Below are 11897 nucleotides of genomic sequence, written 5' to 3'. Positions count from 1 at the left end.
TCTGTTTTAAGGCTTAGTTTTTGCTTGAATAGGCTTAATTTTATTATAAAATTCTGCCTTGAGTTTTTTTTTAACTGATCTGGTGTTCGAACTTTAAATCTCATATTAGGCGAAGAGCCAAAAATTAAAAACTAGCAATTTGAGGGATAAAAATTAAAGACCAGTGCCTTTTAAGGACAATCCGCAAAAAAAAAAAAAAAAATTTTTTTAAGCCGCCTAAAAAATCTCAAATTAAAGAAGAAGATGGGGCTCGATTGGGCCAGTTCGCCATGTGATTGGCCTTCTACGACTGAACAGGGACCCGAAAAATCTCAAATCTTTTTTCGATGAGGAACTTCTTTGTAATTTGGGCATGCTACATCTTGATCACTTCTTGTTGCACCCCGTCTCGCGAATACTGAAAAGGTGAGTCCGCGTTTTAAGTGACACAAAAAAAAAAATTGGAATCAAAATAACACAAAAAAAAAAAAAGTTACAAAAGTAGGTTTCACGCACGGAATCTGTGCGTGAAAGGAACCGTTTGTGCGTGAAAGAGGCTATCTTTTTTTTTAAGCTGTCAAAATCACATTTTTTTCATACTTTGGGCAAAGATTAGTCATGTTTCAAAACCCCGAAATATCAATATTCTATATAGAACTTAATATTTTGTTTGTGTGTACAATAACATCGGCTCATTACATCAAGTATACCTAAACGTTTGGATCGTCGTTTCAGGGGTTGTAAAGTGCCCCGAAGTAAGTTTTGTTTGTTTGAAAACTTATCATCTTTAGATCTGAGTGTATGTTTTATAAGGTTTTGGTTTAAATGTTTTATTATTTAGTCAAGTCGAATGTATAAATAAAAATATTATATTAAAAAATAATTCATCTAATACTAGAGGTTCAACCAAGGTATAATATATCTCATTTAATGCTCCCACCAAGGTTTGATCCCATGTTGTTGGCATAAAAAAGAGAGGCAAGTAAAAAAGAGAGGCTAAACCACCAAGCCAAATTGGTGAAAGCAACAAAATAGACACTTTTTATTTTTTATAATGTTCACTAATGCTATCTAACTCGTTTTCATAAATTGAATTTCGAACCTCGAAATTGACATTCAAAACATCATTACCACGGGATTAGCGTCTCAAAATAGATTTTTTATCATTAGATTTTTACTAAAGGTGAATGAAATTTTTGCACAAATTTGGGGAAAAATTCAAATTGAATGGGATAACAAGTGTTTTTTTAAAAACCGGCTCAGTCAAACTGCCTTGCGGCATTTGCTCGGCTAGATCTCAAAAAAATAGCCTGAGTCAAAAAAAAATAAAATCACGTGAATCAGACATTCAAGCGCAAAGTTATGACCATTTAAAGTTTCAACAATTTACAACTAGTTTTCTACCTATGTTCTTGTCCTTATTTTTTATTTACGTCAAATCTTCTATGATACATAAATTAATTAAGGTCATGCCACAACATCAAGGGTTTGGAGCTACTCAAATTTAACATTTAACATGGGAATATATCAATTTTTTTCATCCCATTGTAAACACAATTCAACATTTGTTTCCATTAGGAGTCATAAAAATGCAAATTTGTCTCCCTCTATTTGGATAATTTTCAATGTGTATACCTCATACGTATGGGCAACACGTTTTTTGGCCTCTCATTTTTTGGCATCTCGTGTGGGCAACAAGGCCATGGTGGTGCAAGTATGTCTCGTGGTGGCAGAACATCTCGGAGTAAAAGAGCCTCTCGTACTTGGAGTTTTATTTTGAATATTTTGTTATTGTAAAAAATGATGTATTACTTGATGCAATGAATTATTTTTGAATTATTTTGATCGAACCTCTCGTATTGGATGAATTATTTTTTAATATAATATTTTTATTTGTACATTCGACTTGACTAAATAAAACACTTAAATCAAAACCCTATAAAATATGACAATTAGATCTAAAGATGACAAGTTTTCAAACGAACAAAACTTACTTCAAGGCACTTTACAACCCCTAAAACGACGGTCCAAACGTTTAGGTATACTTGATGTAATGAGCCGACGTTATTGTATGCAAAAAATAAATAAATATTAAGTTCTATATAAAATATTGATATTTTGAGGTTTTGAAACATGACTATCTTTGCCCAAAGTATGGAAAAAACGTGATTTTGATAGCTTAAAAAAAAAGTAGCCTCTTTCACGCATAGAATCTGTGCGAAACCTACTTTTGTAATTTTTTTTTTGTTTTTTTTTGTTCCAATTTTTTTTTTTTTTTTTTTTTTTTTTTTTGTCACTTAAGTCGCGGACTCTGAAAAGGTCCCTACTGAAAATCTACTTTGATACATTTTGTTCCTACAAGATTGTTTGGTTACAAGGATAAGAGATTATGATCTTAGAATAAAATATGAGATTATTTTATCTCATCTTTGATAGAATTTTTAGTTCTGGGATTAGCAAGATCGAGATTGTTTATACCACATTTCTGTGGTATCATTGTTATACATATTCTATGTGGGATAACAATCTCATGTAAGCCTTGCCTCTTTTGTCACTGCTATTGGCAATACCTTTTTATTCTGCTCTTTTTCGTAATCCCCAAAATTGTGTTCTGCTCTTTCAATTTTCAGGAGATTAATGACTTGCCAAACTTAACAATGTGTATATCTTAAAATAGATCTCCGGTATTGGAACATGAAGTCCAGTCTAAATCATAATGTGCATGAATCCTATTTTCCTGTTTTCTTTCATCATTGCACGAAATCCTGATGCCTTCTTCATGCACCACAATCCACCATGTGATCATTTTTGGGCATGCATAAAAATTGACCTGACGCCTGCTCCCCAAATGAAATGCTGTCATTGTCATTGAATTTTTACTAAATGTGGACCAACATTAATTTTATTTTTATTGTTTATAAAACGTGTTAAAAAATATAATCGATGAACATGACTTAAGCCGCTTATAGTACTTCATGTATTGATGTGAAATGAAAGTAGCGTAGACTTTTTGAAGATCTAATAAAATTTGTCACAAGAAGAGTCATTAATATATGATTAGGTCCCTTTTGTTAGAAAAATAATGCTTTCTATTTAAGCAAACTGTGCATTTTGTGTATTCACGTGTATTTGGGCGAGACTCTCCCTTGCCCGCCCTTCAGATATAAGACACTCAGGCCAAATACATATGACGAAATACAAGAAATGTTGTTGGCCAGGTTTGAACCTGGGCGGGCGGGGTGAGAGACTCGCCAAATGACCACTTCAGCCACTCCAACTTTATGTATTTTGGTGTAGCTACTAATGGTAATTTACAAATCACTGTAGCTGCTAAATATAAATAAATTAAAAAATAGTTATTATGAATAATTACCTCTTAGAAGAAGTTACACCAAGTAAAAATTCCTTCTATTTAATAGCTCAAAAATAAAAGGACTATGCTTAACAATCATTTGACTTTGGTCTTTGAATTCAATATAAAGACCATTGAATACTCTTTATATTATAAGCTTAAATATGAGATTACCGTTTCCTTGTGAGATTAGTTTTAATTCTCCTTTAATCATATTTGAAAGACTTGAATAGCTATCATAAAGTGGTCATTATTTTGGCAAACGTTGAAGGCTATTAAGAGATAGCCATTGGATTTTCCACTATATATATCATCTAGTTCTTTCATCCGAGGAGAGAGATTAAGTATAACTCTTACTCATATATTTTGGTATTGGTGGGTTTGTATAAGATAAATATTTGTTAGATTCTGGCTTCTAGTTTTATATTAGAAGAGCTTGTTGAATCTTGAGGGATACATTCATACCGGGTGAAATATCCTTAAGGACAGTGTCTTAATTGACATGCCTCAAGCTTTCAACAATTTCTCTACAAGAATTCGTGATCAAGTATTTTTCCGACAAGATTCGTAATAAAGTATTTTTCGTAAGATTTACAACAATCTTAAGGATATTTTAACTTTGATCTTATGGAAAATTAATTACAATGATGTTGATGCTGTCCCAATCACTTCTGTAATTCCATTCTACTGTACAAGATTTTCACTCATTTCCTTTTCAAAGGTAAAGGTATGTGCTCAAATTTCTTGACATATGTGTGATAATATGGTTGCTGTTGCTGATTTTGAAAATTTTGGCATGAATTAGTTTTTGGTTATACCATGTTATGTGCATTAGTGGTACATGTATTTAAGTAATTTTTCGTTAATCACCTTTAACGGTCAATGATATATGGAAAATAATAGTTACCCTTATGGTTGCTAAAGTTAAAAGAGTAACAAAGTTTTTATCTTCTCTTCTCTAATTTTTATTTGTACACCAACAAAACAATGTCTATTTATACCTACACGAGTCTGGTTCTCGTTACACTTAAGGAGAGTTTGTATATATGATATTGGATGACCCCTTGCATTCCTTCGTGTTCAAGTTAAGACAAATTTTCAGTATATATTGCATTTTACCCATTTAGAATAAGTATTATTTTTATTTGTAAATTGTGGATAATCAATTATGGTTGAGGGTGTCCAAGTTAAAACTGATTTTGGATTAATATTTCTCTTAATGGATTAATAGTTATGTGAGAAATTAAAGACCCCTCTTATGAGATCTCTGTTTGAAGTTGATGTATGAGTGGTGTTCTTGCACCTTGATGGATCTTTGATCATCTACTGTAGATTCTCAAAATTGTCTTGCTTGGGTATATGGATAAAGAAATATTTTAATCTCGACATATTTATGTGAAAGTCAAACTCTTAGTTGTGCTGCTTTTACATTTAAACTATTTTGTGTTAGGCATATTAAGCCATCAATGCCCCTAAGTGCAGAAGAGGAATGATAATCCCGCTAAGCGAAAATAAATTTGAGTAAGCGGATAATATAATTATTGTGGTCACAAGCGAATCTTGTGGCTAATCTAAAATATTGGATGTTAGATGATTGCGGTGCTACTAAACTTCTTTGTGCTTACAAAATAATTTTGTGTTATACACCTAAATTGAAGAAGAAGAAGAAGAAGAAGAATGTTTATTTATTTTGGTAATTCGAGAACTTAAGTAGCCGTGGAAAAGAAAAAGTTCTTTCTAAACTCTCATATAAGGTTGTGTCAACCAAAATAATATTTTTGTGAGCAATGAATATTGTAATCATAATTTATATGTGTCTGCTATTTTTTAAAATAAATGACGAAAATATTAGTATGGATACCTACTCCTTTCTTAAAATACTAACAATATATGCCCGTGTGATGCACAGGCCGAACATGTCTATTCACTTTAATTAGTCAGTCTTTAAGGTTTGTATTTTGAAAATAACTTTTAAAAATATTCTAATTGTTATTATATATACAAAATGTATTTTATGTACCATCACTTTAGTTGTAATTAAAAGTCTTTGAGATGGAAAGAGTCGGACTTTTTTTATCATTATCATGACAATGAAAGTTGTTCATTGATGTAAAAGAAAATTAGCAAGAATATGAGGAAAAATTAATATTTTGATTCTAAATTTTTTCTTTTTAAATTCTTTAATATTTTATATGTATACCGACAGGTTGATATCTATTTCAATTAAGTAACTATTCAAATCCAAACATAAAAACCATTTTGTTGTATATATTGGATTAAAATATTTTTATTAAATTAATTAAAAAATATATTATAATTTTTTATATTAATTGTCACAAAGAAATCAAAATTAGAAAGATATATGTTATATCATTAATCACTGAATTTTAATTCTGAAATGAAAATATAAAGTATACATTTTATAAATGTAAAGAAACAATAATTAGAGACTGCAAAGGAGAATAAATAAGTAATGTATTGACAATGAAGGAAAATGGGGATAAATGTCACTCCCTCCCTTTACTTTTACTTGTCAATGTTAACATATCAAGGAAAAAAAAAATCTTCTTCTTATTTTATCCTTCACATTAATTATTCATTTTCAAATCATTTTCTGAGGCTATTGAGACTATATACCAATAAATATGGATATTATGATAAAATATATACTTGATTTATTAATTTTCAAAGACCGTGAAAAGTCAAAAGTGAACAAGTTATGTGTAGTAGCATTAAAATAACTTTTGGTGCAAATTTGCATTGCTATTGTTCGTCCTCTCTTTACGTTTAAAGTGTTGACAAAAAAGGAAAACGGGGATAATAGAAATAGAAAAGAAGATAAATATAAAATAGAAAAATAGACATATATTTTTAGTAATGTGGCCAAGTAATATGGACGAAGGGAGTACTTCATTTTTATTAATTCTTAAAGAATGTAAAAAGTCAAGTATAGTAATGTGGCCAAGTAATATGGGACGGAAAGAGTACTTCATTTATTAATTCTTAAATGAGAAGAGAATAAATATTCAGTACTATGGTATATATCCACATTAGATTTATTAATTGTCAAAGAATGTGAAAAGTAAAAAATGAACAAATAAAAGTGCACGGAGGAAATAAATGTGTCGGAGAATTAAATTTAAAGTGCATACGTCTATACATGAGAAAGGAATAAATATTAAGTACTATGATACATGTCTACATGAGATATAAAAATAGTTGGATAAAGTGTACAAATTATATAGCTCATGGTACAAGAATTTAATGCGGGTACAATTCGTGAAACAGTGGATACAAGGAGGGACTGCTGTGTTCGTCCTTCCATGGCACTTGTCAAAAGTGAACAAGTAAAACTGCACGGAGGAAATAATTATGTATAGGAGAATTAAAATAGAAGTGCACACGTGTATACATGAGAAGAAAATAAATATTTAGTACAATGGCATATATTCACGCGGGATTTATTAATTCTCAAAGAATGTGAAAAGTCGAAAGTGAATAAATTAAAGTGCACGGAGGAAATAAATTTGTGTAGGAGAATTAAAATTGAACTGCATATGTTTATCAATGAGAAGAGAATAAATATTCAGCTAAATCCGAAAAGTTAAAAGTGAACAAGTAAAAGTGTACGGAGGAATAAATATGTCAGAGAATTAAATTTGAAGCGCATACGTCTATACATGAGAAGAGAATAAATATTAAGTACTATAATACATGTCTACGTGGGATTTAAAAATAGTTGGATAAAGTGTACAAATTATATAGCTCATGGTACAAGAATTTAATGCGGATACAATTCATGCAGCTTTTGGTACAAGCGGGGGGAGCCGTGTTCGTCCCCCCACGGCGCTTAGTATATATAGAAATTTGTTGATGACATAGTGTGAGTAATTTTTTATATAATTATTTTGGGTGAAGTTATATTAGTTTGTTATTTATAAGATGAAATGTCTTATGAGAAATTAGTAATAAGTCTTATGCGTTATAAATTATTATTTCCCTATCTTACAATTTTAAAAATGTTGGGGATAGGGCCTCTTACTAAATTTATGTTGAGAGAATATTTTACGTGGTCTTGTTGTTAAAAATGATTTTGAAAATGACAATTTGTGGAGAAAAGAATAAGTACAAGGACAAAAAAATATTTTGGTGAAAGTTTTTGTACTTATCTTGTTGATAATGATCCTAAATATATTATGGTGTATTTCTTCTCTTACTGTATTATTTTGGAGAGAAATAACTCATGATAAAGTGTTATGATGAATTAATATTTGTTATAGTAGAGGGTACAATAATGCTAAGTGAATCTCAAAATCCATTAGTGATTATGTGTTTACCAATTGTGAGGGTGTAATAATATGAAAATCAACCAAGTAAACCATAATGAAATATGAGTTCATGGTTTGGAGTTGGCTAGTAATGAGGCTAAGATACTTCTTAGTGAGTATTGAGGTTGAGATAAAACCAACGTTATTGTGGTATCCAAGCAGCATTAGCTGTACAACAACAACAACATACCCAATGAAATCTCACAATGTGGGGTCTAGGGAGGGTAAAGTGTACACAGACCTTGCCTCTATCTCAGAAGATAGGGAGGCCGTTTTCAAAAGACTCTCAGCTCAAGAAAAAACACAACGAGAAAGGTTAGATAAGCACAAAAAATAAAATTTTCAATAGCAATAAAACACATCTGGTTGAGACATAAAGTGATAAAACAGCGTTGTTGTGAGACAGAATTATTTCTATGAATTATGTGATGTCTGAGGTGAAGTTGACTGATTCACAAGACGAAAGGAAAGATCGAGGGGAATGGGACTTTGTCAATTTGAGAAGATCAACAGTGATGGTAACCCAACCTATGTGATTAGAGATCCCATGAATTAAGTTCATATGGGTAATAACAAGTCATTAGTTGATCAAAAGTGCACTATTAAATTATGTCATTTCCTATGGTGTGTGAATATAGTGCAAAACTGCAAAGCAAAGTGAGGTTGAGCTATAAACTCTTAATCCACTACCATATCCTTTATAGGTGGTGTATTGCTCTCCAGAATACACTTGATGGGTGGAACTATATGAGTGTGGAGTGGTGCCGCTCCTATGAAATTGTGACAGATTTCTAGAGCACTTATGAATACTAGGACACGCGCATGGCCTCTTAACGCAAAACCGTGATAACGACAAAGATTGTGCAAGTATAATGTGATAAAATAAGACCCTAGGCTTACAAAAGAGTTGTTGGTTCATAGAAGTTTTAAAATTCACCAATTGTTTTGTAAGTTTATTCTTGTTTTATCTAGGTCTGGTTCATAGTCTACGAGACACCAGAGTCGACGCATTATGCTTATATTTGAAAATCCAACAAAACTTCTTATTTCATTTCTTTTATTATTTTTGAGATATATGAGAGATTTTTAGAAAAATAATATTTTCTATTTAATATCTCAAAAATAAAAGGACTATCCTAACGTTGCTTAATAGATCATTTGACTTTGGTCTTTGAATTCAATATAAAGACTATTGAATACTCTTTATATTGTATGCTATAAATATGAGATTACCGTTTGCTGATGAGATTGGTTTTAATTCTCCTTTACTCATATTTTAAAGACTTGAATAGCAATCATAAGTGGCCATTATTTTGGCAAACGTTGAAGGCTATTAAGAGTTAGCCATTGGATTTTCCACTATATATATCATCTAGTTCTTTCATCGGAGGAGAGAGATTAAGTATAACTCTTACTCATACATTTGGGTATTGGTGGGTTTGTATAAGATAAATCTTTGATAAATTCTGACTCCTAGTTTGTTGAATCCTGAGAGATACATTCATACCGGGTGAAATATCCTTAAGGACAGTGTCTTAATTGACATGCCTCAAGCTTTCAAGAATTTCTCTACAAGGATTATTCGTGATCAAGTATTTTCCGATAAGGTTCGTGATAAAGTACTTTACGTAAGATTTACAACACCTTTCCTCTCATCAAATCCTGTCAATGGCGCATTCGACTGTCATCTGTTGGAAGAGTAATTAAGGAGAGGAAGACTTAGTCAATTTAACCTTATTTCAAGCGTTTCCGCATGGATGAACAATGGTTGAACGGTGTTTACCCTAAAAATGGTTAACAATTGAATTTATAGACGAAGCCAAGGATATGCGGTTTAATTTAATACAATTTATAGTTTTATAGCTAATAATAGTACAAAATCAGACTACAAATCTAGTTATGGAGGGCACCGGTTGACCTCGAATATCAGGGTCGAGGTCAATGTACGGGGCCGAATGGCAAATTCCGAATAGTGAAATAAGGAGGATGAACAGTGCTAATGATGTTATTGCTTGTTTGAAATATGAATATGCTACTCTCTTTCTGGGGAAAAAACCTAGCCAAAATAAAGGGGGGCCTCTCCTTTATATAGTAGAGGAGTCCCAACCTTTGCACAACACTAAATAAGGAATAAAATCGAATAAAATCTGTTGACAAATGTTGGCATGATCGGTGCCGAAATATCCGCCATCAGCCAGATATTTCGGTTTTATTTTCATGGTGACTAACCGCCACTTCAACCTGCCTCAATGTCCAAATTCTGCTCGATCCCCGATCAGATCGATCTCATGTCGACTGAGCATAGTTTTCATGTCGGGAAACCGGGGATATCAGTTATCTCGGTTTAACCCGTATACAGATAGTCCCCCCATTTCCCGAGGTCAGGTACTGACTAGGGGAAATGGAACCAGATGAAGCTAGATGAACAATCCCGATCAGCCTAGGACAAGACGTCTTCTCAAAGTTTCCGGACTCTGCCCGATGTCCGCTCATCATTATTCCAGCCGCCAAATCTTCTTTGGGAAACCTCATTTTGTCAAAGTCCTTGATATGCTACAGGACCCTTTGATTTCTCTTTTATATAAAGCCCATGTATTTTCTTTTTTTTATGCATCTGCGCTCTTCAAATCTAAAACTTGCTTCTCCCCAAAACCTTGCTGCGATTTCCACACCAAGCCCATAGCCTACCTCGAACTTTGAACCTTCTTCCATCAGGGTGTGATCGTCCATTGTTAGGTTATACCTGTCACAGTTATGGCTTATGTTCCATTATTAACCCAAGGTGAAGATCATTCTTCGTTTCTATCGCCAACGGAGGCCGCCGGTTCTGACATGGAGTTAGAATCTCTCGCTGCTGATATCCTTTCATCGGGATTTAAATATGCGAACGACTGCAAAATCTCTTACCATCTGTTGACACCTAATTTTGGCTCGCCGTGTTTGAAATTAACATTTCGGGTGGTCATGATTCGTTAAAGAGCACGAAATAGCTTTTTACACATTTTTTTACATTTTTGATGATTTATTGATAATTGTCCTCATTTTAGGAGTTTTATCAATTTATTGTCATTTTTCAAGAATCATTATTTTTGCACATGTACAGCGAATACTACCATTTTTTTGTGCAATTAATAATTGTTTCTTAATTTTATAGCAGTACATTTTATATCTTATACATTAATATTTATATTTTATACTAACATTATTATTTATACATGTATTAGTTAATTATATTCTAGTACAGTCCGTCAATGCAGAGAAAATCGGAGCAATTAATTTTTAAATGCAGAGCAAAAATTCGATCAAGTCAAGGTCTCGTCACCTTTTTAAAAGTTGACATTTGAGGTGATAGGTTGAGTTCTTGATCCATTGGTTAATACATTTTTAAAGGGGACAAGGGGGTGCATTCTTTTATTTTGGATAATAGTAGGGGCTATTTTATACTATAAAGAAAAGGGAGGGGCATTTTATTCCACACAACACTTGAATTTTCAGATTTTTGCCTTCCTCTCTCTAAACATTATTCCTCTTCCCTTCTCCCTCTTCACAAAAAACCGCTGCCGCCGCCACCACACCAGAGCTCTGAGCTCCGGCGACGCACCAAACCACCCCCACACCTCCTTCTTCGTCTCCCAACCACACCACCACGACAACACCTCCATCACTTGCATACTACTTCACACACATTTTTTCTTCTCTCTACACTCTCTAGATTTTCTTTCTATAGGAAGACTAGCAAGGCTAGCACTTTCTTCCTCTTTCTATATTTTTTTTAATTGTCTTTATATTTCATTCATACATTGCTTCTTTACTTATTCATAAATATTGTCTTTACATTTATTTACTTGCATTGTCTTTATATTTTTTATATACATTGCCTTTATATTTATTTATCTATAGTATTTTTACATTTATTTATATACATTGTGTCTTTATATTTCTTCATATATTTTTGTATTCTATATACATTTTTCTTTACATTTTACATACATTTTATACACATACGTTATATAAAGATACATGTACATATTTACATTACTTAACTACAAAGAAAAGAAGGGAGAAACTTTTCATTAAAAGGAATGCACTTATTGTCTCTACATTTTTATGCACTATCTTTATATTTTTTCTATATTGTCTCTACAACTTTATTTATTTTCAATACATGTATACATTGTCAAGTATTTTTCTTTACACTTTTGTCAATACCATCACACTACATGCCTATTTTTTTCTAT

This window comes from Lycium barbarum, chromosome 3 (genome assembly GCF_019175385.1).
Source record: "Lycium barbarum isolate Lr01 chromosome 3, ASM1917538v2, whole genome shotgun sequence".
NCBI lineage: Eukaryota > Viridiplantae > Streptophyta > Magnoliopsida > Solanales > Solanaceae > Lycium > Lycium barbarum.
The sequence above is the reverse complement of the archived record's forward strand: the minus strand, read 5'-3'. Positions refer to the sequence as shown.